Genomic DNA, 26,786 nt, shown 5'->3' with positions numbered 1-26,786 from the left:
AATAAAATCCCAGTTCTTTTCAGCCGTGTCTCATTTCTCCACTCATGCATGCAGAATGATTTTAGAAATTATGCATTCCTAAAATGGTGATGGAGAGCCTAATTATCACTAGAGCTGGGTACCTCTTTTAGTATCAGCCACAATGTGTCTGTAGCATCAAGTAAAGTCTAGTTACTGTTTTACATAGTTCCTCATCTGGAAATTTTGCAAATCAATGACTTTTTTTAACATAGGCAAAGTTTTTGTGTGGCTTCTTTGGGCATTTGATCAGGTTTTAGCAAACTGCGATAAATAAAAACATCACGTTACATTCAAACTAAGGTTTTTTTTTTTTTAAAGGCATAATTTTGTTATTTGAATGGAAAAGTGGGTAATGTTTGGCAGCTTTAGGGCTTGTATCAACTGAAATGTTTTGCTACTTAGCAGTTATTTGATAAATGCTTGGTCAGATCCTTAAGAGTAAAGTATATGGGTAAAATAAATAAATTTGAACCTCAGTATATTATTACCACCTGGAATGTGTCTCTAGCAGTGTCAAAACGTGTCAAATACCTAAAGTTGCCTTTGAACACTTGGTCAGAATTTGTAATCTTTTTTAATTACCTCCGCCAAGGAGGTTATGTTTTCGCCAGCGTTTGTCTTTGTTTGTCTGCAAAATCACTCAAAAAGCTATGAACGGATTTTGATGAAATTTTCAGGAAAGGCGGATAATGGGACAAGGAACAGATGATAACATTTTGGTGGTGATCGGTTGAAGCAAAGTGGATAAAATAATAAAGCACATCTTGTTCTACTTGCTAAATATTGTTGTAATTCTAAAGTTGAAATTAATGTTCTGTGTTGGAAAAAAAGAAAGTGAAAAATACAAAAAAACCATTATATTCTGTGTTGGTACAAAATATAAACAAAATAAATACACCACACAGTGTCTCCATGGTGAAGGCATATATAACCTAATAATGATAGTGATGCAAATAACCTGACTGTGATGCAGGCTGCAAAATCTGATGCAGAGGGGGAGGGAATATCACTTACTTGGCGGAGGTCTGCACTCTCTGACTGCTTTTCTAGTTTATTCTATACTTATCAAATTCTCACACATAAGAGTATTATAAAGTGTCGAAAATGGCAATAAAGGCTTAATTAGATTCTTAGCCTTGCTTACAAAGTCTACGATCAGATATTTCATGATTTAAATAACTAAAAATTCTGCTCATGGGATGAAAAAATGAACTTCAGGCACTCAAAAACAAATGCACTTGAGTTAAGTTAAAATGCCTGTATTCCACAAACATGGCTGCTTACATTACAACACCGACTGGTGTCGACCCTAAGGTCTTCATCGGGGTGCAACAGGGTGTTTGCTTGACTCTTGTCCACCCTCTTGTACCCTGAGGAAGACCTTAGGGTCGAAACCAGCTGGTGTTTTAATGTACACAGCCATGTTTCAGGCTTAAATACAGGCTTTTCAACTTAATTCAGGTGCATTTGTTCTTGCTCAAGCACGAGTACCTGTATCCAGTCAATGCGTATCAGAGTCGGGTTCACACGGCTAGTGAACAATAACACAAAGCATCAGCAAACGTTTCTGCTGAAGAGCTCAATGGTTAAAGAAAAATAATCTGACCTTATGGAACAAGTTTGTTTTGGTCTCACTCCCTCTGATTTCAGCTGTTTCTTTTTTCTTTTTTGACCTCCTTTTCTCTTCTCATGTGCTGAGCTGAACCACCAATCAGTGATTTCATTCACCAACAGGCTCTGCCATCTCCCACGCAGAATCAACATGCTGAAAAAAAAGCAGACAAGGGCCGATGAGGGCCAGTGGTGCAGGACACATTGCAAAGACTAGGGTGACAGACACTTACGGATGGCCATCTGTCACCCTAGTCTTCATGGTGTTGATCGGCAGTTCAGCTCAAAAAATGAGAAGAGGAATGGAAGTGAAGAAAGAAAGTAAACAAAGAGCTAAAGTCAAGAGGGCATGAGATGAAAACAAATTTGTTATTATTAGGTAAGACTATTCAAATATTAACTATGCAGTCTAAATAGCAATAACATTTCTCCATGTTTCATCTACTTCTGTATAATCATCATCAATATCTACATCTTTAAACCCTGTATAGACTCCGCTCGGTTCCCACAAGACATTTCTTATTTTGTTCACAGCACATGATGGAATGACTGCGGGTTCTTCTCCCCAGCCTGCCATGTATCCACCATGTAAACTGTCCATCTGTAAGGCACATCTGTAAGACCTCTGTTGGGAATAGAATGATTTTGTGTGTTTTACTATCAGTTGTGTTTCACTATATAAGTTTTAGATATGTGAACAATGAGAATACTGAGATGATTTCAGCTGATCTGAATGTGTTTGCTTTGCAGAAGTGGAGAAGTACAGGAGAGGAAGAGACATGAAGTCTGAGGAGCACATATCGCAATGCTTAGATAATTAGTTTCATATATGGTAAAAATAATAGAAAGTGATGTACAGATAGTAAGGTACAGCACGTGTAGGGAGTTGTGTTGTTCTCTTGTCTTTCAAAACAGGAACCACGCCCCCACCGCCAGCGGGAAGGAGTCAGATTAACACGAGGCAGGGGCGTGTTGTGGTGAAGGAGGAAGTGGAACTGCCAATGAGAAGAGGACAACGCCTTGCGTGCACAATGACACTCTGTTACGCTCAAATATACTGGGTCAGGGAAAGGACAGGAGGTCAGACTTCGTGAACTGACACACCTTTGTTGTTCGTCAGGGACGTGAAGTTGAGACCCAGAGCTCTGTAATTTTATTCCTTTACTGCTTAATAAACTACATTAACTGAGACCGAATATCTTCTCCTATTGCTTCATTAAAGAACACGCAGGACTGAGCTCACACATAGCACATTAGAGAGTAGGATGAGACTCTTAGTCCAACAATTTGGTGACCCCGACGTGATGAAGACGGAGAAGTGATGGAATAAAGATTATTCAGCGGAGGACGACAGTATCGTGACAACACTTGGCCGGCCTGAGAAAAAGGTAAGCAGACGCCTGTTTTATCGAAGTTCTGCAATTGGAAATGCTAAAAGATTGTGTTGTCATTTTACTACAGTCTCCTAGTCTAAAACGTAAAGGAATAAAATTAAAACAAAACAAAAGTGAAATGCCCCGGGGCAGGGTGAAAGGCCCTGGAGCAAATCATAAATTTGACTCCTAAATACGAAACATAGTCAACACCTCGACAGGACAGGGTGAAAGGCCCCGGAGCAAATCATAAATTTGACTCCTAAATATGAAACATAGTCGGGTGAAAAGCCCTGAGACTAGGTTTTCCATCTAGTCTCTAAAAAAGAAAAAGACAAGTGTCCTGAGGTGGATAAGTTCGGGGGGAGAACCCATAAGGTTGCCCCTTGGACAGCTGAGAATATAGTCTGAAGACACGGGTTGTCTGAGGTTGAAAGACCTTTGTGTAGATTGTTACAACACAAAAAAGAGGTTACAGAGTTCTGCGGGCAGGGGAGCGTTTTCCATGTGATCCCTAACACTGAATACTATCGCTCATGTTGAGACATCTATTCAATGGTCCGCAGAACCACCCTCATATTGGGAGTGTAAATAAATAAGTCTTTTAAGGGGATATTGTTTTGTGGGTGGCTTACCGACAACCAGCTATTTTTACGGGGCGGAAGAGTTGTGTAGAGTCTATTAGAGGTGACTCGAATTCCAACTCTTTTCGTGCCTGAGCGGTGGTCGCGTTCTGTGGGGAAGAAAAAGAGGAAGTTGTGTAATTTCGCCTTAAGATAGAAGCCATTTGCCGCCGAGCCATAGGCACCCCGCACCCTCCTAGGAGAGTGGTGTAGAAGCTTGGGTGTGTCGGCCTGCATTTGGTGGAACTTAAGCAGCAAAATCACAACGGTAGAAAGGGGAAAATAAGTCCGTGCGGACTGCGCTGCAGAGCGGTCACGTGGCGCTGAGTATTGTGTGTATTGTTGTAATTGTGTGAAGCTTTGTAACATCGTGACGAGTAATACCCTCTGAGTAAAATAAGTAAGGACAGAGGAGGGACAGAGAGACATCATGGACGGTGAATTTGACAGGGACTATCGTGAGCAGGGTGGGTGTCCTCCCATCCCAGAAAAACACAGTGTGGGGAGATTAGGAAACAGTTATTGTCAGGAGTAATAGATAAGCAGAGACAGGCTGTAGGAAAGGAGTTTGATGATTTATGGAAGGCATTACAGGCCCAAAATGAGCTTCCTGGCGATGAGGAGGCAGTAAATGTTACAAAGAAATTGCTGGCTGCAGAGGTAAAGGCGAGAGATGATTTGGAAGAACATACAAAAAAAGGAGAATAAACCAAAACTCATAAAAGACAATGGAAAAACCAGGAGGAGGAGAAGGAACGTAACGCCTTGCTCCATCAGATGGCAGTTACTGCCATGACTTATTGGAAACACACTGATAAGACTCACAAAAAAAAAAAAAAACCAGAGACAAACAAACTCCGCCAACTCCTGCGCCAGTTCCTGCGCCGACACCACCAGAGCCCACCCATAATAGATTGTATCCCGAGCTACCTCAGACACCCCCAGCCCCATCTCCACCACCATACTAGGGGAGCAACAGGCAAATGCCTTTGCTGGTGATTAAGGAGGGAGTGATCAATGCAGATGTGGTGGATGAGGAGGAGTATGAGAAAGCTAAACAGGAAGTAACTAGGGAAATAAGACAGGGGTTAGCACATGTAAAGAGACTGACACAGGAAGCAGACGATGAGGGAGATCAGATATGGTCAGACACAGACTCAGGGAAGAATACGAGGAGAGAGCAGTGAAGCTTACAGGATTAATGAAGTCATATACAATGCCATCAGAGAAAGGCAGAGAAGGACAGTACAGAGTCAGCACAGGTTCAGCTGTTGAAACTCCAATTGGAAGATACATGTCGAAAACCAACGATGCAAAAAGCAGAGAAAAAATCAACCAATCAGACGGTTCAGCAGCCTCCGCCCTCCCCCATACACACTCCAGATCTATTTCCAACCCCAGAGTGGGTTGATCCTCGCCCTCCCCATTGGAGTGGCTCGAGAGGAGGTACAGGAGGATTCAGAGGCAGGGGTGGGGATCGTGGCGGCCCAAGAGGGGGTCAGGGCGGTAGAGGGTGTTTTATTTGTGGAGCCACCTTGAATCTCCCTGTGTCTGAACACCAAATATCATCCTCAGCAGTTGAACTAACTGGGTTCTCGGGACAACCACAAAATCTGCCGCTCACCAAACCACTCACTACCACCATACTCCAGGCTGAACAGACATTTTCACACAGATGTGTTTCTCCTTTGTCATGCCCTGTGAATCTATTGGGGAGGGATGTGCTGCTGAAGTGTGGAGCTTCCATACTCTGCACCCGGATGGGCTGATAGTGACCTTCCCAAATGGCTACACTGTGAACTGCTCGTTAACAACTGTGCATTCCTCCTTGCAAATGTTGTTATCAGCGGATACCTCCCCCACGGCTGAAGGACATTGGGCTGATATCTACTGGGGCCTTCTCGAGCCAGAAACCACGGAGACGCCTGGCATTGGCACTCTCTATCAGTCGTGGCGTCCCTGGGTTCAGTCATTAAATCCCTACACGCCTCCTCCCGATCCCCTCCATGTAACTCTTCATTATGACAGGAATGGCGACGAGCTGTATCAACAGGCATTTTATAATGAGATAGAAGGGAAAATGTAGGAGATAACATCCACCTGCATACTGGTGGGAAATGAGGGAGTGGCTGCAGCTGTTGAACTGACCTCAGAGCAATTGCAGTGGTATGAGGCGGCGGAGGAAGCCTCCCCTCACATATCCTTGGCAGTGCATGCAAAACATCAAGCTAAAGACTTAGGCCCTATGTGTAAAAAAAACATTATTCACAGATGGATGCTGTTTCAGGCATCCAACTGAGGGACTGAAAGCAGCATATGCAGTGGTAAGACAGACAGAGACAGGGTTTGAGGAAGTGATTACAGAAAGTGTGACAGGAAAAGAATCATCTCAATTGACTGAACTCCAAGCAATGATTGCAGCATTAGAATGGTCAGAAGGGAAAAATGTGAACATCTACACAGACTCTGCCTATGTCGTAGGAGCGATCCATGTGGAAATGACACAGTGGATCAGATCTGGCTTTAACAGCAGCAAAGACCCCCAGTAAGCATGAGAAGGACATGAGGAGACTACGGGAGGCTCTGATGAAGCCGGCACAGGTAGCAGTGATTAAGTGCAAGGGTCATGACAAAACAGGGACAGTTGTCTCCAGAGGGAATGACGCAGCAGATGTGGCAGCCAAAGGAAAGGCAGGATACAGTCAGCAGTATGTAATGCTACAAACAGAGAGAACAGAGCATAACCTCCTGCCGCCCTGTGATGTAAATATGTTAATAGCAGAACAGCAGAAAGCCTCTCCAGAGGAGCTCACAGTCTGGAGAGAAAGAGGAGCAGTAAAGACAGAGGGTATGTGGGGGTCCCCAGACGGGAGACCTGCACTGCCCCCAGGGCTGAGGAGATCAGTCCTTCAAGAAGCTCATGGTGTGACTCATTGTGGAAAGATGCAAATGGTGCGAGGTCTCACTCATTGGTGGCACCCTTTTCTGCCAGCCATGATTGAGAATCACATCAGAGAATGTAAAATATGTACAGAATACAATGTTAGACCCACGGTGAAACCACATCAGGAGATTTCCTCCCCAAACTCCCAGGTCAAGAAGTCATTAATGACTATACAGACATGCTAGAGAGAGTGGGAGGATACAGGTGTCTTCTGGTGGCAGTGGATGCATACACTGGTTGGCCAGAAGCCATACCTGCCAAATCAGAGGATGCAAAGACAGTAATCAAATTTCTGATCAATCAATACATTCCCACACATGGGTTTCCCAAAAGAATCAGATCCGACAACGGAACCCATTCCAAAAACAGAGATCTACAAGAAGTAGAGAGAGCATTGGGACTAAAACATACATTTGGTACAGTCTATCATCCTCAGTCACAGGACAGAGTGGAAAGAATGAATCAGTCTATTAAGGGAAAAATAGGCAAGATTTGTGCCCAGACTAAAATGACTTGGGTGGATGCTACCTAGCTCTATTACCCATCAGGAGCTCTGTTAACTCACTGACAGGTTTTACTCCATATGAGCTGAAAACAGGGCAACAGTTCCCAGGACCGGGAGCTGGGATTCAAACTACAGAAGAGAAAGAAAGTCCTCTACAATATAAACTGTATTATGACCAACTAACAGCATTGGTGTCAGTTTTCTCCAAACAGGTGACCACAGCTCAGGAGGGAGCAGAAGGAGAGGGGCACCCAAAATCAGAGTGGGTCCTGCTCAAGGTGATTAAAAGAAAGTGGTCGGAGCATAGGTGGACTGGCCCCTACAAAGTCATGGAACGGACGTCCCACGCCGTCAAACTACAGGGAAAAGGTGACACATGGTATCACTGGAGTCAGTGTGCAGTGGCAGAGACACCTGCCCGAACACTGGAAGACATAAGAGACAATAAAGACTAAAAAAAACCCAAAAAAAACCCCAACTCACTCACACCTACATTTACTCTTAGTTCAGCATAAGTGCGGTAAAGATATCCTGTGATCAATGTGAAGGTTAGAAGCTCCTCTGAAGCAACACTTTGCCCAGAGTACGTTTGAGTAATATAAAGCCAGGATACAAGAAAGATTCGCTTGCAGAACATTTACACTCCATATTTACTTTTATATTTTACACGTTTATATTTACCTTTTTGCAATACAAAATAAAGAAATGAGTGGTCTCATGTGTATGAGACCAAAAGGGGGAGTTATAACTTTTTGTTTCAAAAGAAACAACAAGTGCAGTAATCACAAGACCTAAAAAGGGGGACCTGGAGACATTGGGACTGAAAAAAAAAAAAGTGGCCTCAGTCCTATGAGGCCAAAAGGGGGACTGTTGGGAATAGAATGATTTTATGTGTTTTACTATAATTTGTGTTTCACTATATAAGTTTTAGATATGTGAACAATGAGAATACTGAGATGATTTCAGCTGATCTGAATGTGTTTGCTTTGCAGAAGTGGAGAAGTACAGGAGAGGAAGAGACATGAAGTCTGAGGAGCACATATCGCAATGCTTAGATAATTAGTTTCATATATGGTAAAAAGAATAGAAAGTGATGTACAGATAGTAAGGTACTGCACGTGTAGGGAGTTGTGTTGTTCTCTTGTCTTTCAAAACAGGAACCACGCCCCCACCGCCAGCGGGAAGGAGTCATATTAACACGAGGCAGGGGCGTGGTGTGGTGAAGGAGGAAGTGGAACTGCCAATGAGAAGAGGACAACGCCTTGCGTGCACAATGACACTCTGTTACGCTCAAATATACTGGGTCAGGGAAAGGACAGGAGGTCAGACTTCGTGAACTGACACACCTTTGTTGTTCGTCAGGGACGTGAAGTTGAGACCCAGAGCTCTGTAATTTTATTCCTTTACTGCTTAATAAACTACATTAACTGAGACCGAATATCTTCTCCTATTGCTTCATTAAAGAACACGCAGGACTGAGCTCACACATAGCACATTAGAGAGTAGGATGAGACTCTTAGTCCAACACCTCAAACCAGAATTTTACAAACAGATACACCATAAAGTTGTGAAAGAATTATATTAGTTGTTTGCCTTAACCTGTAAACCTACTGAAGTCTTCACACAAATTTTTTTCATCACTCGTGTGTGCATAGATGAACAGCTACAACTAAAACTACACAAACCTCAATCCCCTACTGTCTAGAATTATAAACATACCATCTCAAGTAGGACAATAAAATGAAAACTCACATGAATAATTTACACTAACGTCTATGTTTTTCTCTGAGGACTTAAGATACTGACTGAGGCAAATATGTGCGTTTTACTGTACATTATCATAACGCACCGTGCCTGCAATACAGTAGAAGACTTTGAGAAGACTGAAATGACTAAATCCTCTCACATCTAAAGGCAAAGTGTCACAAGTCAGACTTTTTAGTTACAGACTATAAGATTTTGAAACCACTGGGCATCTTGCAGACTATTTACAAAATCGTTATCTTTAAATAGGGAACAAGTGGACATAAATTGCTGCAGCCACTGAAGACTGCTACAATCTTCAGCTGAAACGTAGGGTTAGCTCGTAGGTTAACAGAAAACTTCCCAGTAGCTGACATTACTTTGCGAGTGCGGTAGCCCCGTTCAGGACCGTGTTTAGCTAGCTAGCCATGGTAACTAGCATAGTTTACAACAACTTTACAACAAACACTCTCCCTCTCGGTTAGCATAGCCAGGCAGGGTTTTTTTAAGAAGGTGTAATAGTCATTTTGATCCACACTCCATACCAGTTGGTGGCGGTAATGCACCAATTCGCTGTTTACCAACCGCCATTAAACAGCAGAAGAAGAAGAAGAAGAAGAAAAGAAAAAGAAGATGAAAGTGATGTCATGTAGATGTGTTAGAAACCGTCCACTCACTCACTCACTCACTCACTCACTATTCCATATTTCGTGTTTACTATATAGTGCACTACATGGGGAACGACTGAACGAGATTTCGGACACTGACTGAATTTTTTTTTCTTCTTCTTCTCCTCTGGCAAAAGACGACAGCATTGCATTGTGGTATACGGGAGTAAAATGTAGGATACATCGTTTGTTCACTCACATTTGCTATGCATTGTGGGCATTTTATAGTCCACTGTATAGTGAATGAAATTAACCGCGGAGAATTCGAACAACACTACAAAATGGCGATCACACTATACAGTGCACTATAACCATGATAGGGAGCGATTTCGATCACAGCTAAGGCCTTCAATGTTAGTGCTTCCATCGTATAGACGTTCTGGAGAACACGGTGAGATCCCTGAAGGAGACACCTCCAGCGCATCACAACCAGCAGAAGGCAGCGAGAGTAGAGACGGTCTCCGTTGCTGATCATCGCTGTCAGCGTATGGACATCCTGGGCGACACTGGAAGATCCCCGAGGGAGAGAACCACAGACCGGCGGAACAAACAATTTCTTCGTGGAGAGGAAATTTTCACAAAGGATCGGTAAGCTGGAAAGTTGTATTACATGGCTGGAAGACAGAAAGGTGGCACTTCAGGCAGAGTGTGAAAAGCCGCATGAAACCACCTTGAGAAGAGCAGGGAGCAACAACGCTGCACGGGAGGCCATCCGTCTGAGGGATATCTGCGCTTCCTACTTTTCAGCTGAGGGTGCAGTACCTTGGCAACCCAGGGGATGATCATCTTTTCAGAACCATCCACAAAAAGGTTCTTTTAAGAACCAACCACATTCAACTAAAAGGCATATTTTCCTTTTCCTGTTGGTCATTTTTTTGTTCTTCATTGTCTGGTTCAGAAATTATGTTTACACCATGCATAGTTTATCATTTTTTGTATTTGGGAGTGTTAGAATGACCATAGCGGCTGGATGATGCAGTAAAAGAGCAGTCAAAAGGTGATGGTACGGTGCACCAAATCATGAGTGTTTATTCACCAAACCAGAAAAAAACACATACAGCGGTACAGGCATGCCAGCATTAACAGATGGGAGACCTGACCAGCCACAAGGACAGATGGAAACTAAACCCACTACAATAAATATACATATATACACCAACTACCAAACCCCCCTCTTCCTATCCTGTCACTTGGTCTCTCCCGGAACCTTTAAGTTGGTGTTCGTACACCCGGGGATTCTTTTGTCCGAACACCCTGGAGGAGAATCTATACAAACAACTCAAACACAGGCTGCAACTTTAACACACTAATAAACACTTTCACATTGCAGCACATTTATGTTGTGTCTGATGAAACAAAACTCAACAGCCCTTAATTTTAACTGTTGTCTATCAATTGTGAATAGAGATGGGATTTATGGCTCTTTGAGGGGAGCCGGATCTTGGTGAGCCGTTCCTTTCAAAGAGCCGTTCAAAAAACTGGCTCATTTGACTGATTTTTATATTTATTAACTTTTAAGAAGCCAGCCTGGTGGTAACTCATTTTTATCTTGGTAATAATCACTGGGAGGTATGATGGGGTAAGATTTGGAACAAAATAATACAAAATTAGATATCCCACCAATATCTGAGTTTGAATTATTCTGAAATATTGATTATAACCTCATTTGACATGTGTGGACTAGATTTTAAAGTCTGATCTGGATTCATTGTAAATATTCCACAAGGTGTCAAAGCAGAGTGTGTGTCACTCTGCTTTGACAGTGACATCACTATTTTGGATTTACCCTTTATACAAATTGTTTGTATGTGTGTAAAGCTACCATGACTTGTTATTCATGCAACACCGTGACCTTAACACTTACAAATAAACATTAAAAAACAAAGCAGGCTACAATGACTTTTGCTCAGGGGAGGAGCAAAGGAGGAGCACACAGTGATATTTAAAAAAAAAAAAAAAAAAAAAAAAAAAAAAGAACGGTTCCCAGCTGCGACTCGGTCCCCATCGTTCATGTTAACGAGCCGTTCAATAGAATCGGTTTGTTCGTGAACGTCACAACACTAATTGTGAACCTTGTAGGTGCTGGTGCGCACACAGTATTGTCTAATCTAACTCCCTCTCTCCCTCAGGTGAAGCAGATTATCCACAGCCACCCCTGGTGGAAGACAACACACGTCATCAGGGCTGCCCCTGACCAAAATGGGTCCCTAAGCGAAATTTTATTTGGAGGCCCCCATCCCAAATGTATCATAGATACAAAATGACCGTACAACAACTTGCCATTTAACTTGACAACCTTTATTGGCAATAACAAATGTACTGTAGATACAGTAGTTTGGTTGTATGAGTCAAATAAAATAAAAAATTAAAATAAATAAATAAATAAATATTAAATAAAAATAACTTCAAACTGAAATAAATAAACAAATCAATCTGAGTCACAAATAGCCATCAATTACTCATCAAAAGAAAGTAACTTCCAGGGCGTCGGTGGCTTAGTGGTAGAGCAGGCGCCCCATGTACAAGGCTGTTGCTGCAGCGGCCCGGGTTCGAATCCAGCCTGTGGCCCTTTGCTGCATGTCACTCCCTCTCTCTCTCTCCCCCTTTCACGCTTGTCTGTCCTGTCCATTAAAGGCAAAATGCCCAAAAAAAATATTAAAAGAAAGTAAAAGTGTTGCTTTTATAAAGAGTGTTTAAGAATACAGTGCATATATAAAATGTAGCTACATGATGTGCTCTCTGGTGGGAAGATCATGTCTTGAACCCTCAATCTTCAAAATAGTACTGCTGTGCTCTTCACTACTGAGTCACAATGTTAGTTTTTATGTCTTTATTGTACAGGGACAGAGAGAGTAGGGGAATGACATGCAGCAAATAGTCCAGCCGGCTGGGAGTTGAACCGGGGACTCAGTGCTCAGAGCACTTGTGTCTACTGTATGTGGTATGCAATCTAACCACTTGAGTACCGGGTTGCTCTGACTTAACCATTGTAACTTCAACCTCTGGAGGGAGGAGCTCATGAGCCCAAAAAATGCCCTAAATGTATTTTCTTTTTGGAGAGTGGGCAGTTGACCCTCCTTATCAACTATTCCTTTATTATGGATGGTGGGGGGGCTGGGGGAATAGAAGGCTACAGTGTGGAGGGGTGTTGATGCTGGGACTTGAACCCTGATCTCCCAGGGGAAAGGCTGGGATTTGGTGTGTGGTGCCTGGGAGCTGGCTGCCCTGCTGGGTTAGTATGTGGGAGCTGAGAGCTGGTTTCCCTACAGATTGCACCACATGATCTGCCCCTCCCTAAAAACCAGGTGTGACATATCAATAGTGGTTGCTGTTCACACATTGGCTACGGTTACATGATAGCTTCTCATTCAGAATGAAATAAATCTGAATGAAATCATTCGGAATGAAAGTGTTTCCAGGTAGTTTACATGGGAAATATTAATTCCGAATGAGGGTTTACATGGGAGATCAGTTCAATTGCCTTTATTCAGGTCTGCGCAAGGTTTGGGTCAGGGAAGGTTTCTGATTGGATAGGGGGCGGACGGATGTTACGTGTTTACGTTTACCGGAAGAAAACACTGTGGTCCTCGTTCCGGATAACAAGATGTTTGACGATGCTGTTCTTAGTGCGTTTTTCGGGCGTGTTTTGCTTATATTCTTGAAGCAGCAGTATGACAACAATCTTGTTCTGCTAATGCTTCGTCTGTTGAGCAGGAGAAGGGAGGCAGAAGGTCGAAGAAGGGAGGTAGAAGGTCGAAGAAGGGAGGTAGAAGACTGTGCTGTGGCGAATGGAAACCGGTGAGTGCTAGTGTTGTGACGTTCACGAACGAACCGATTCTATTGAACGGCTCGTTAACATGAACGATGGGAACCGACCGAGTCGCAGCTGGGAACCGTTCTTTTTTTTTTTTTTTTTTTTTTAATATCACTGTGTGCTCCTCCTTTGCTCCTCCCCTGAGCAAAATTCATTGTAGCCTGCTTTGTTTTTTAATGTTTATTTATAAGTGTTAAGGTCACGGTGTTGCATGAATAACAAGTCATGGTAGCTTTACACACATACAAACAATTTGTATAAACGGTAAATCCAAAATAGTGATGTCACTGTCAAAGCAGAGTGATATGGCGCAACCTTGTGGAATATTTACAATGAATCCAGATCAGACTTTAAAATCTAGTCCACACATGTCAAATGAGGTTATAATCAATATTTCAGAATAATTCAAACTCAGATATTGGTGGGATATCTAATTTTGTATTATTTTGTTCCAAATCTTACCCCATCATACCTCCCAGTGATTATTACCAAGATAAAATGAGTTACCACCAGGCTGGCTTCTTAAAACTTGATAAATATAAAAATCAGTCAATTGAGCCAGTTTTTTGAACGGCTCTTTGAAAGGAACGGCTCAATAAGATCCAGCTCTCCTCAAAGAGCCATAAATCCCATCTCTAGTGAGTGCAACAAGTCCGACTGCTCTATCTCAGCCTGTTGCTATGCAGCCCGTTGCTATGCGCGCTATATACGTCATCGCGCCAGAAGGGCAAGGAAACGAGCATGCGCAGAAAGACCGGAATGAATTTAAAGAGGAATGAGTGTATACATGCACACAAAATTCTTTCATTCGGAATGACAAACGAATTAAACCACCCCCTTTAATCGGATTTAATTTTCAATCGGAATGACCGTTTTTCAATCGGAATGACCGTTTACATGACCACTTTTAATCGGAATGGCCGTTCATTCCGATTAAAAGTGGAATTAAACTGTGCATGTAAACGTACTGAGTGTGTGCAACCAGAAGGTGGATGTGACAGAAGAACAGCAACGTCAGAGAATCAAGGTAAGCTGAATCTAATATCTTATTTCAACATCTTGACTCTAGCTAAAGACTTTTATGGAAAAAGGTGGACTATTTAAATGCAATCATTTGTTTGTTGTTGTTGTTTTTTTCTTGTAAATGAGTTACACAGCTTGGACAAAGAATGAAGTTTGTCATTGGCTTGAACAAGAGGGTTTGGGCGATTATTCAAACACATTCTCTGGTGAGAGATTGGAATGAATTATCAGTGTCCGCATTGTCCTGTTAAAACCAGAACACAAAAGAGATACCTGAAACACCTTGAATTGTATCATCAAACTGAAGCTAATTGTGTGCCACTGGTGGCTCTTAGTATTGGAGTTGGAGGACAGGCTTATTCAGTCTGTTCCACTGTTATCATTATGTGTCCATACACTGATTGCTCTCATTGGACCATGCATCACTTTGCTGTTTGTAGACGGCTTACTGCTTCATCAGCTGTAGTAAGTGTACCTTTGATTGATGGTACTGTCTTTTTCTCTCTTCCCCCTCTACCATGTCACCATGAATTCACCTGCTGAGGACGGCCTGATGTGCCTGGATTGTGTATCTGTCATACCCCCCCTCACCCCCGCCCCGAGACCTACGCCGCCTCTCCTGTTCTGTTGGCTTATCCTCAGAAAGTCTCCCCTCCTTATCCATCATTGTTCCAAGATTTTTTAAATACATTTTTTTCTCATTAAAAATTGTTCGAATGTTGTTTTCTGTGTCAACATTGTAAACTTTGGTTATTGTCACATTTATTGTTACAATATATGGGCTTCAGTCAAGGTTTGCCTAAACTGTAGAATACAATATGGTTCTTTATGGTTTCCTCAGAAGACAAGAAGGTTATATAAAAAGACTATTTTTAGAGCCCCCTGGGTGGGTTCTAGATGAAAACCTTGAATTATAAACAGGTTCTTGGTGGAACCCCCTGTGTGGGTTCTAGATGAAACCCTTGAAATATCAAAAGGTTCTCCTTGGAACCACCTGGGTGGATTTCACACAAAACCCTTAGAAGGTGAAAAGGTTCTGGATAGAACCCCCAGTAAGGGACAGTGGCTTGGAAAACCGCCCATAACCGTGTCACACGGGGAAGAGGGAAGAGGGAAGAGGGAAGGCGGCTGGAGTTCCTCCAACATTTGCGGTTAGATTATCATATTTTTTTATTGACAAAAATATAGGCTGCTTCGGCTGATTTTTTTTTATGCACACATGTGCCCCTAAATATTTTTTACAGTTCGCACACACGTATTTTTAGTGCAGTGAAACGCTCCCACTGTCGAGCGCTGGATCTGACAGCCTGAGCACATCGGCACAAAACACTACGGCGGTCGAGATATTATTTATGAGAAGTCAATACTTTCGGCAGCCTAAATCTTTTATTTAGAAACTATGGCGGGTCAAATTAAACTATGGCGGACCGCCATAGTTTCGTTAATTAATGGGAAACACTGAAATATATTAGGACCATTAGACACTCCACAAATGCGAAAGCTATTAAAACCTTGGATTTATGTGGTCTTTTTAATGTATTTCTGTAATATGATATTCTATAATTTTTGCCACTGAATGTATGTCACCCCCTGGCTTCTATGTTTGTTTGATTTGTGTTTTTCAATAAAGGGGAAAAAAAAAGAGAGAGGGACCCAGCTGCAGACATGATGGCGGACATGGGCGCCGCCATATATCCAATCCATACCGGAAGTCCATATCAGAAGTTGGTCTGTGTGTGTATTATTCACCGAAGAAGAGGAAGAAGACAATGGAGAAGAGAAGACGAAGAGAAGAATGCAAACAATACATGCACGACTTTAGAGAAAGAGCGGTAAGGGAACGAGTCTTTTAATTATTAGAATTAGACAACTTTATTGTCATTGTACATTGTACAATGGAATTCTGTTCGGCACTTCCCACCGAGCATTTTGAGGTCTATTATATGTCTAATATATGTCTAAATGTTCCTTAGATGTCTAGTCTAAAATTGGTCTATCAGGGGTATAGAAATGAAAGTTTTTTAGACATCTAAATCTCGACTATATCTATACTATACTGTATATCGCTCAACGGCTATCATTATTATTTTAGCTAAGTATTTGGAGATCAGTTATGCACCTTACAGTTGTTTTTTTAATTAATAGTTATCGAATACTGGATTAAAGTGCAACGTCTAAATTCCGTCTAAAAATAGACGGAATCCAGAAGGTTGAAATTAGGTCTAAAAAATAACTAGACGTCTAAAATCCGTCTATTGCTCAGTGGGTTGGCACTAGCAGTACTAGCTAGTAGCTAGCACTAGCATAGAGGGTTTTTTTTTTTTAAATTAACACAAGGAGGTTATACAGAGTGTTAACTGAAAGTGATCATATGAAATAACACAAAATGCAAACATCAACTTAATCAAATTACAGCCCACTGAGGAATAGACGGATATTAGACGTCTAGTTATTTTTTAGACCTAATTTCAACCGTCTGATTTCTGTCTATTTTTTGACGGAATTTAGACATTGCACTGTAATCCAGTATTCAATCACTATTAATTAAAAAAACAACTGTAAGGTGCATAACTGATCTCCAAATACTTAACTAAAATAATAATGATAGCCGTTGAACGATTGACATTTTAGGCTGCATCTTGGGATCTTGTGATTTGTGGAACAGTGGTTGACATTTTATACCATTTTCTTACATTTTATAGACCAAACAAATAAATTAGTTTACTGTTTTTCCTTTTTTTCTACTTTTGAGATTGATATGGATATCTGGAATAAAAACTTGTTCACAAAAAAAGAGAACTCCAAGTCTACTTCTTTATGTTGCCAGTACAATAGTGCAATATTGTGTTTACATGTGTTCCTGAAATATAATAGAATACATCTGACAATATGACAATCTAATTATTACGTTCATTTAATAGTTAAATAGTTACAATGAACCATACTGATGTAAGAGTAAGTATGACATTTGTTGTGTCCATGGTTTTCAGCTGTTTTGAATGACATGATAGTAATCTGCATGTTGCAACTGTAGCCCAGTAAATGAAAGTGCTCACCTTATTTAATCTTTGTTAAAAATTTATCCAACTAAAATTCATGTGTTTGCTGATTTTCTGCAATTTTTGTAGGTTTAACTTGTTGACGTTGATGTTATTCCAAACAAAACATGATTGTATTTGAAATAATTGTTGAAATAATTGTATTATTATTAATAATTTTATATATATATATATATATATATATATATATATATATACAGTACAGGCCAAAAGTTTGGACACACCTTCTCATTCAATGCGTTTTCTTTATTTTCATGACTATTTACATTGTAGATTCTCACTGAAGGCATCAAAACTATGAATGAACACATGTGGAGTTATGTACTTAACAAAAAAAAGGTGAAATAACTGAAAACATGTTTTATATTCTAATTTCTTCAAAATAGCCACCCTTTGCTCTGATTACTGCTTTGCACACTCTTGGCATTCTCTCCATGAGCTTCAAGAGGTAGTCACCTGAAATGGTTTCCACTTCACAGGTGTGCCTTATCAGGGTTAATTAGTGGAATTTCTTGCTTTATCAATGGGGTTGGGACCATCAGTTGTGTTGTGCAGAAGTCAGGTTAATACACAGCCGACAGCCCTATTGGACAACTGTTAAAATTCATATTATGGCAAGAACCAATCAGCTAACTAAAGAAAACGCAGTGGCCATCATTACTTTAAGAAATGAAGGTCAGTCAGTCCGGAAAATTGCAAATCTTTAAATGTGTCCCCAAGTGGAGTCGCAAAAACCATCAAGCGCTACAACGAAACTGGCACACATGAGGACCGACCCAGGAAAGGAAGACCAAGAGTCACCTCTGCTTCTGAGGATAAGTTCATCCGAGTCACCAGCCTCAGAAATCGCAAGTTAACAGCAGCTCAGATCAGAGACCAGATGAATGCCACACAGAGTTCTGGCAGCAGACCCATCTCTAGAACAACTGTTAAGAGGAGACTGCGCGAATCAGGCCTTCATGGTCAAATAGCTGCTAGGAAACCACTGCTAAGGAGAGGCAACAAGCAGAAGAGATTTGTTTGGGCCAAGAAACACAAGGAATGGACATTAGACCAGTGGAAATCTGTGCTTTGGTCTGATGAGTCCGAATTTGAGATCTTTGGTTCCAACCGCCGTGTCTTTGTGAGACGCAGAAAAGGTGAACGCATGGATTCCGCATGCCTGGTTCCCACTGTGAAGCATGGAGGAGGAGGTGTGATGGTGTGGGGGTGTTTTGCTGGTGACACTGTTGGGGATTTATTCAAAATTGAAGGCACACTGAACCAGCATGGCTACCACAGCATCCTGCAGCGACATGCCATCCCATCCGGTTTGCGTTTAGTTGGACGATCATTTATTTTTCAACAGGACAATGACCCCAAACACACCTCCAGGCTGTGTAAGGGCTATTTGACCAAGAAGGAGAGTGATGGGGGCCAACAAGTGCTAAACACCTCTGGGAACTCCTTCAAGACTGTTGGAAAACCATTTCAGGTGACTACCTCTTGAAGCTCATGGAGAGAATGCCAAGAGTGTGCAAAGCAGTAATCAGAGCAAAGGGTGGCTATTTTGAAGAAACTAGAATATAAAACATGTTTTCAGTTATTTCACCTTTTTTGTTAAGTACATAACTCCACATGTGTTCATTCATAGTTTTGATGCCTTCAGTGAGAATCTACAATGTAAATAGTCATGAAAATAAAGAAAACACATTGAATGAGAAGGTGTGTCCAAACTTTTGGCCTGTACTGTATATATATAATTGTTGGTTGCTTCAAAGTTTGTAAATGTATTGCTAAAATAAATAATATAAAAAAGACAGACTTAAAAACCGACTTATGGGGGAAAAAAACTACAAAAAACCGACTTCCGGTATGTATGAAACTTCCGGTATGGACCATAGACATATATATATGTCTATGGTATGGACTATATAGCGTGGTGTGTTGTGCTGTGTTGTGATGTGTGTAATAGCAATAATAATAATAACAATAATAATAATAATAATAATAATAATAATTAAAAAAAAAAATGGTATGGACTTCCAGTATCGTAGACACGAAGATTAACTTCCGTTATGGATTTGATATATGCCGGCAAGGCTATTCAAGAGAAGGCTGAGACACGGGGTCAAACATGGGGGGATAGCACATGCGCGGTGTAACTTGAGCTGCGATGCTGGAGGGTGACAGCAGGGGCGCTAGATAAAAAGTGCAGGATCCGCTCAGGCGATCAAGGAGTGCGCATGGTGCGGTCTGCTTGGACTTTTGGACGGCGGCTGCCTGAACTTGTTGGAATTGCATCTCTGACATTCTCACCCACAACGCAGGCCACCATTGACAATCCAATAATAAGCTGTGAAAATGACATGCATGCACATATCCCAGAACCAACAAAACTGAGCCAGATCAAATAGGCCTACCTCTTGTTTTGCTGTGTGATGTTTCCAGCACAAAGCTCTTCCTCAGACTTTTAGTTCATTTGTTATTTGTGTGGTGACTGTGTGTGAAAACGCAAAATAAATCATTTTTGTCCTGCAATTGTTCCTGTGTTTTGTAGTGTGTGACATCAAGACGAAGATAATGAAACTGAGAATATTTGAATACTGGAATATGTCAAAATGTGTCAATAAGCTCTTTTTTCAATATCATTTTAATTTGTTTTTCTTCCTTAATAAAGTAGCTAACCTTAACTAATGCCTCTGGTAAAGAACTAGGGCTGTTGTCATTGGTTTTGATTCTGAGAATCATCCTTCAATGTAACACTAGATATTATCACAATATATTTTGCTGTTAAGCCAAAGCACAGATGATCAGTTTTGCCATAATAGTTAATTTCTATTGCAAAAACAAACATTTTCAAATCATTCATAAATTCCCAAATGTAACCAAAAATACAAATTGACCATGAAATAAACATCCCCCTTATTCCGCGGTCTCACGCCATCTACTGAGCCTTTGAGGAAGTGCAGACCAAATTTTACTGCGCATGTGCAATCCCCCGTTGTTTGACCCCGTGTCTCAGCCTTCTCTTGAATAGCCTTGTATGGCGGTGCCCTTGTCCGCCATCTTGTCTGCAGCTGGGTACTTTTGGGGTCGAGCCGGAGGTTGTCTGGCTCCCGGCAGCGGTGGCTGTGTGTTATTTTTTTTTATTTTTTTATTATTATTATTATTATTATTATTTTTTTATTGAACACACAATAGAACAAAAAACATAAAGAAACATACATCTTCTCGTAAGGACTATACATTTTTGTACAATGAAAAGTTGTGAAATTCCAAAAGAGTCACGAAGGAAAAATACAAATAAAAACAAAACTGGGGTTTTTATAAGGTGCAAGTACAACAAAAACAGTAGCACGTCATTTTATACATCACCAGGCATACAATTAAAATAACAAAGACCCTAGAGAGGAGCAAAGTCTAAGGCATAAATCAAATAAGCAAGAAATGAGATATATCTCCACAGATCTTTCTGGCTATTTTGCTTGAGTACAATTTTTTAAGAGATAGGAAAAATAATTTGAAATCATTTATAAACCAGTCAAAGGAGGGTTTGCTATTTCTCCATTTCTACAATGAATATGATATTTACCCATTAGAATGATCATATTTATCATATCAGAGATATTAGATTTCAAATTATCTATGTAAAGGAATATATGAGAAATATCAAAATCTGGAATGTCACTTATTTTAAGTAATAAACAATTTCTTATTTCTGACCAAAATTTTCTGGACACAGGGCATGAGAAAAACATATGTTTTAGTGTTTCATCTGCTGTATTGCAAAAGGTACAGGGGTCAACTTCAAATTTAAATCTTTTTTTTTTTTTTTTTTTTTTTAGAAATTCTGCAGTAGGGTATACTTTATTGAGTATCTTAAAATGAGTTTCTCTAATCTTTGGGGAAATAGGCCATTTAATATATTTAGAGTGTGCTTTTTCCATCATGGACACAGTTACCTTATCAGTCACTTGTTCTTTAAATCCTCTGTTGTAATCATAAAATACTATCGATTTCAAAGCAGCACTAATCAATTTGTTGTTACATTTGTTATCATTTAAGTTACAATCAATAATCATCACTTTTGGTAGTACGAATTTAACATTAGAATATAATAGGGTATTCCGGATTAATTGAATCAGTGATAAGGGGATTGCTGTACAAATCCTATTATACTCTCTCTGAGAACAATTCATATTTTTCTAACCAAGTCCTGTAGACCAAAAAACCTCCATCAGAATCCATTACATCCTTTATTAACAAAATGCCTTTCTCATACCAATCTCTTCTGAATATTGATTTCCTGTTTACTGTGATCACTCTGTTATTCCATAGAATAGATCCATGAGGGGAAAAAATATGAGTAAATATCATTTTCCAGTATTGAAGGATCTGCTTGTGGAAATTAGATAGCTTAATAGGAACCTTATGCACCTCAAAATCACATTTTAAAAGGAATTCAAGCCCTCCTATTTTTTTAAACAAGGATCTCGGAATATGAAACCACATGGACTCTGGCTGTGACAAATATGTTTTCAGCCATTTAATCTTGAGAGTTCCAACCATTGAATCAAATTCTAAAGCTTTAATACCCCCATTCTCATATTCTTTAACTAACTGTGATCTTTTAATATAATGGGTTTTATTTTTCCATAAAAACTGAAAAATAATAGAATTGGCTTTCTTAATATTATTTGAAGAGACATACAGGGAGTGACATGGATAAATTAATTTTGAGATACCTTCTGCATTTGATAAAATGACTCTACCAAAGATTGTAAGATCTCTGGTTAGCCAGTGACTTAGAGATCTCTTCATATCTGTTAAGCGATTAGCTATATTCACGTCTTCTCTTCTGAATTTAGATATCATTATTCCAAGATATTTTACTTCAGATGCAACTTTAATTGAAGCAATACTGGGATCTGTACATGTATGAATGGGAAGTAATTCACATTTCTTGATATTTAAGGATAGCCCTGACGCTTTGGAGAATATAGAAATATATTAAGAGCTTTCTCAACCATATATTTATCTTTTAAAAAGATGGCTGTGTCATCTGTGAACTGACTTATTTTAAATTCCTTATCGAATACCTCATTATACCTTCTATTTCCGGATTGTTCTTAATGAGCATTGTTAACAGATGAGTGGTCAAAATAAACAATTTCAGGGAGATTGGGCAGCCTTGACGAATACCACATAGCACCTTGAACCTCGGGGTCATTCCAGGGTTCAGTGTAACAGAACTATAAATGTTGGTATAAAACATCTTAATAATATTACTTTTTTTTTTACCAAAACCTATAAAGTGCAATGCTTCTAATAAAAAACAATGTTCCACGGTGTCAGAAGCCTTATAAAAATCAAGAAATAGCACCAAACTATCAGTATCAATAAGGTCTTTATAATCAAACATATCTAATATCAATCTGGTATGACTGTGTATACTTCTACCTTTCATAAAGGCTGACTGACATTCATCTATTATTTGCTTTAAACCCTCATTTAATCGGTTTGCATGAACATGTGCCAATAATTTGTAATCGTTACACAACAAGGTTATCGGTCTCCAATTATCCAATAAAAGTACATCTTTGTTTGGTTTTGGGATTAGAGAGATAAGACCCTGTTTCATTGTGGGAGAAAGATTGTTAGTTGAAATACATTCTATGTAGGCATTGTAGAGCAACTGTCTAATATCTTTCCAAAAAAATTTATAGAACTCGACGGTTAGACCATCTAGTCCTGGTGACTTCCCATTAGCCATCTGCATAACTGCTCTGTCTAGCTCTTCAATTTCAAGCTCATCCTCCATATATTTTTTGAAATCATCATCCATATTCTTATTTTGTTCTCTAATTTTATTTAATAACTGAAGACAGTTTTCCTTAGAAAAATTGGATTTATACAAATTGCTATAAAAAACTTTAATTTCCTCATTTACTTGGTCCTGATCTTCATAAGCAACCTATGAATTTTCTTTTTTGTCTGTCTTTGTTTTTCCAAATTAAAAAAATAGGATGAATTTTTTTCCCCTTCTTCAATCCAACGACCTCTTCAACGAATAAATGCTCCCTTTGCCTTATCCAAATACATATTATCTAGTTGAGATTGAAGACTGTTCAATTTAACATGTTCCTCCATTGTTAAATCCGTTCTACAACATAATTTGTTAATTTCTTTTGTAATATTTTGCTGTTTCTGTTTTTTAATGTTAGAGGACACTTTACTTATCTTAACTGCAGCCTGTCTAATTTTAAATTTAAACCATTCCCACTTACTCGAGGCTGACATTTCCAGTACAACAATTTCTTCAATGAGATGTTTGACCTCTTTGCAAAAATCTGTATTTTCCAAAAGAATATTATTGAATTTCCAGATAGAATTGTGAATAGACACATTTTTTGATAAAGAGAGACACAGCAAGATGACACAATGATCAGTTAAAGGTGATGCTGAGATTTCACACTTGGAGACATCATTAACTAAATTAACTGAGATTAACCAATAATCTATTCTTGAGCACTGGCCATTATTTGATGCATTAAACCAAGTATATTGTGTAGTAATAGGATTTTTCATTCTCCAGTAATCAGTCAAGTTGGTTTTTGTAACAAAATCCATAATAGTATCATTATAATTATGAAACTGACCCTTTGACGGAAGACGATCCAACCAGAGATCTGGTGCCAAATTAAAATCTCCTCCAACTATTATTTTATCAGTTGTATATGACACTTTCCATTCTTCTATCAGTTTACTCAGAGCCAAAAAGAATTTTTTGTTCTGCACAATTTGGTTATACCCATATACACATACCAAAACATAATTTATACCATTTATCTCTAAAGCCACCATTAGCCAGTGTCCCTTTAAATCACTTCTATGGTCTATTACCTTTCCAGAGAATCTGTTGAACAAAATCATAACTCCAGCAGAGTGCGATGTTCCATGAGTACAGAAAATAGAGTCTCCCCATTGCACTTTTCAAAATTTCGTGTCTGCCTCAACTGAATGGGCTTCTTGCAAAAAAAAATACAATTAGCCTTTTGCTCCAAAAGAAAAATAGCCTTACGTCTCACATTTTCTCTCAACACCCTAGCATTTAAAGATAGAAAAGAAAACATACAAGACTAGTAAATAGCCTAACCTTTGAAGAAATGCGCAATTTCCTAGTGATGCGCGGGAATGAGTAAACAAAAAGCCTTAACCTTCACATAAAGTGCAATAACCCTTTAAAGCTTATACCAAAAAAAACATAGCCAAAACCACTTAAAGATACCTGCTTGGAGCACAAAAGTCTTGACAACATGTTTACTCAGGGTCCACTCTTTTGTTGTCAATTAACGCGTATCCTTCCTTCAGGAAAGCTCTTTCCCCGTCTTCTGGCGTCCTGTACCAGCAGCCACAGTTTATTGCGAGCCTCCCGGTCCTCTTTGGAACAATCTTCACGAAAGCGTATGTGCATCTCGCCGCAGACCCTCGCATCTCTCGACCTTTTCCAGACTTCATCCCGAACAGTTCTCATCCCAAATTGGATTATGATTGCCCGATGAGCACCGTTGGAGGCAGCAGGATTGTCCTTTCTTCCTAGGCGATGGACTGTATCCACGGACTGCCGCAGCCACTCCACCGACAGCGGTACAACTCTCCTAAGTATTCCAACAACTGTCTCTCTGGTATCTTCTCCCTCCTTTTCTGGAAGACCAGTCAATCTCAAGTTCCATCTTCGTTTGTAGCGGGCTTGCTCCGCACATGCATTTTTCAGCTGGTTGTTTTCTTTCTGGAGATCACTTACTTTTTTTTGAAGCACACCGATCTCCTCTTTGCTTTCCCTTGTTGCCGTTGTATTGGCTTCGATGCGCCTGTCAAAACTTTTTAAAAGTTCAGTCTGTTCGTCCATCTTTCGGGTTAAAGTTTGCACTGCATTAAGAATTGCGGCACTGGTGCTTTCATCCTCCCTTTCTTTATGCGGTTTCATCTTCTTGGGGTTCGGGCCTTTTATTGGCGTGTGGGTCAAATTTATTCTCTGTTCCTTGGGAGTCCCTTGATCCACGTCAATTTCTTCGATGTCGCCGTCATCACACGCCTCACGGGGGGGCCCTCTGGTCGTAATCTTGGTCAGTCATTTTGCCAGCAGGTCGTTTCAAATGTACCAAGGTTTGACTGTTTTTGTTGTTTTTTATCGATGATACTACGTGTTGTGCCATTGAATTTGTCGGGTTATTGCAAACTTAGTTCACAATTCAAGGCCTTAAAGGGCCAGTGTGTAAAATGGGTTGAAAACAGTGACATCAGTGGTCAAATTCTAGATTGCAGGGCTCACACTCACCCCTCCCGTTGAGTAAATGACGGTGGCCTCGTAGGGACAAAAAGCCTTGCGCACAAGTTTTTCAGGAGTAGGTCTATCTAGCAACGAGGTGGATGTTTATTTAGAAATCTAAACCATGTTACGATATTGTAATGAGTCCCTCACAAGCAGGAGACCAGAGGAGCGTTCAGGGAAAAGGCCCGTTTATTTGAGCACTCCAAAAACTCTGGTAACACTCCACTCCGTCCCAAACTCTGACTCTTCTAGCATAACAGACACACTTCATACACACATACTCGTTTACCATACCTAGCTCCACCAATCTCCAGCACGCACACTGACTGACAGCGTAGCCTGTAAACAGAGCTCAGCTGTTTATTTAGCCTAGCAATATCTCCGGACTATAGTAGCTGCAATGGACGACTTTGAACGCGATTTTGAAGAGTTTCCTGTAGCGGACACAGACCCAGAGCCATACCTGTTTGAGCCGGAGCATACAGATGAGGAACTTGGATACTGAGCGGGCAAGAAGAGAGGCTGAATCCTCCGCTCCCATTTGGCTGCACAGAATGGGATTCAGTGCTACCATCACTGGGGAGATATATCATCAGGAGGAAAAGCGCCTCAGAGAGTGCATCACAAGGAGTGAAGTTGCGTCTTCTTTTCCTCGCAGATGACGGTTCGGGTTCATTCTCTCCTGCTGCGTGGTAAGTGTGGTCCATTCGCAAACTTTATAACTAAAAAAACTTTTTACTACTCTCTATCGACGAACTACTAACACTCTCTGCTGTTTCTTCCTCCTCCTTCCTTCCTTCTGCTGTCTTCGTTGGTTTATTTATATATATATATATGGTTTATATATATTTATACACGCAAAACGCGTTCTCTGGCTGGCTGGATTGTCCGCTCAGGCTGCTTTACATACATGGCGGTGCAAGATGGCGACCTCTCTAAAGCAAGGCCCTTGCAATATACATATATATATATATATATATATATATATATATATATATATATATATATAAAAGCATAATTATAAGGCTACGAAAACCAAACGAATTTTATTTTATAGCGATTATACACTTATATAAACATATTAATGG

General features: G+C 40.2%; 1 protein-coding gene and 1 long non-coding RNA gene across 2 annotated transcripts in view; one reads left to right on the top strand and one right to left on the bottom strand.

Annotated features, from left to right (window-relative positions):
- The window catches only part of mmd (monocyte to macrophage differentiation-associated), a 104,259-nt gene that overhangs the window by 39,836 nt on the left and 37,637 nt on the right, over nucleotides 1–26,786 (bottom strand). The gene's annotated exons all lie outside the window — the stretch shown is intronic.
- On the top strand, nucleotides 2,174–7,783 carry LOC125879683 (uncharacterized). Its single transcript, XR_007447962.1, has 2 exons — nucleotides 2,174–3,020; nucleotides 7,276–7,783. It is a non-coding gene; the product is annotated as an uncharacterized LOC125879683 (long non-coding RNA).

The sequence above is a fragment of the Epinephelus fuscoguttatus genome, linkage group LG19 (genome assembly GCF_011397635.1).
Source record: "Epinephelus fuscoguttatus linkage group LG19, E.fuscoguttatus.final_Chr_v1".
In the NCBI taxonomy this organism is placed as follows: domain Eukaryota; kingdom Metazoa; phylum Chordata; class Actinopteri; order Perciformes; family Serranidae; genus Epinephelus; species Epinephelus fuscoguttatus.
Note: the sequence above shows the minus strand (reverse complement) of the source record. Positions and strands in the feature narration are given on the sequence as shown.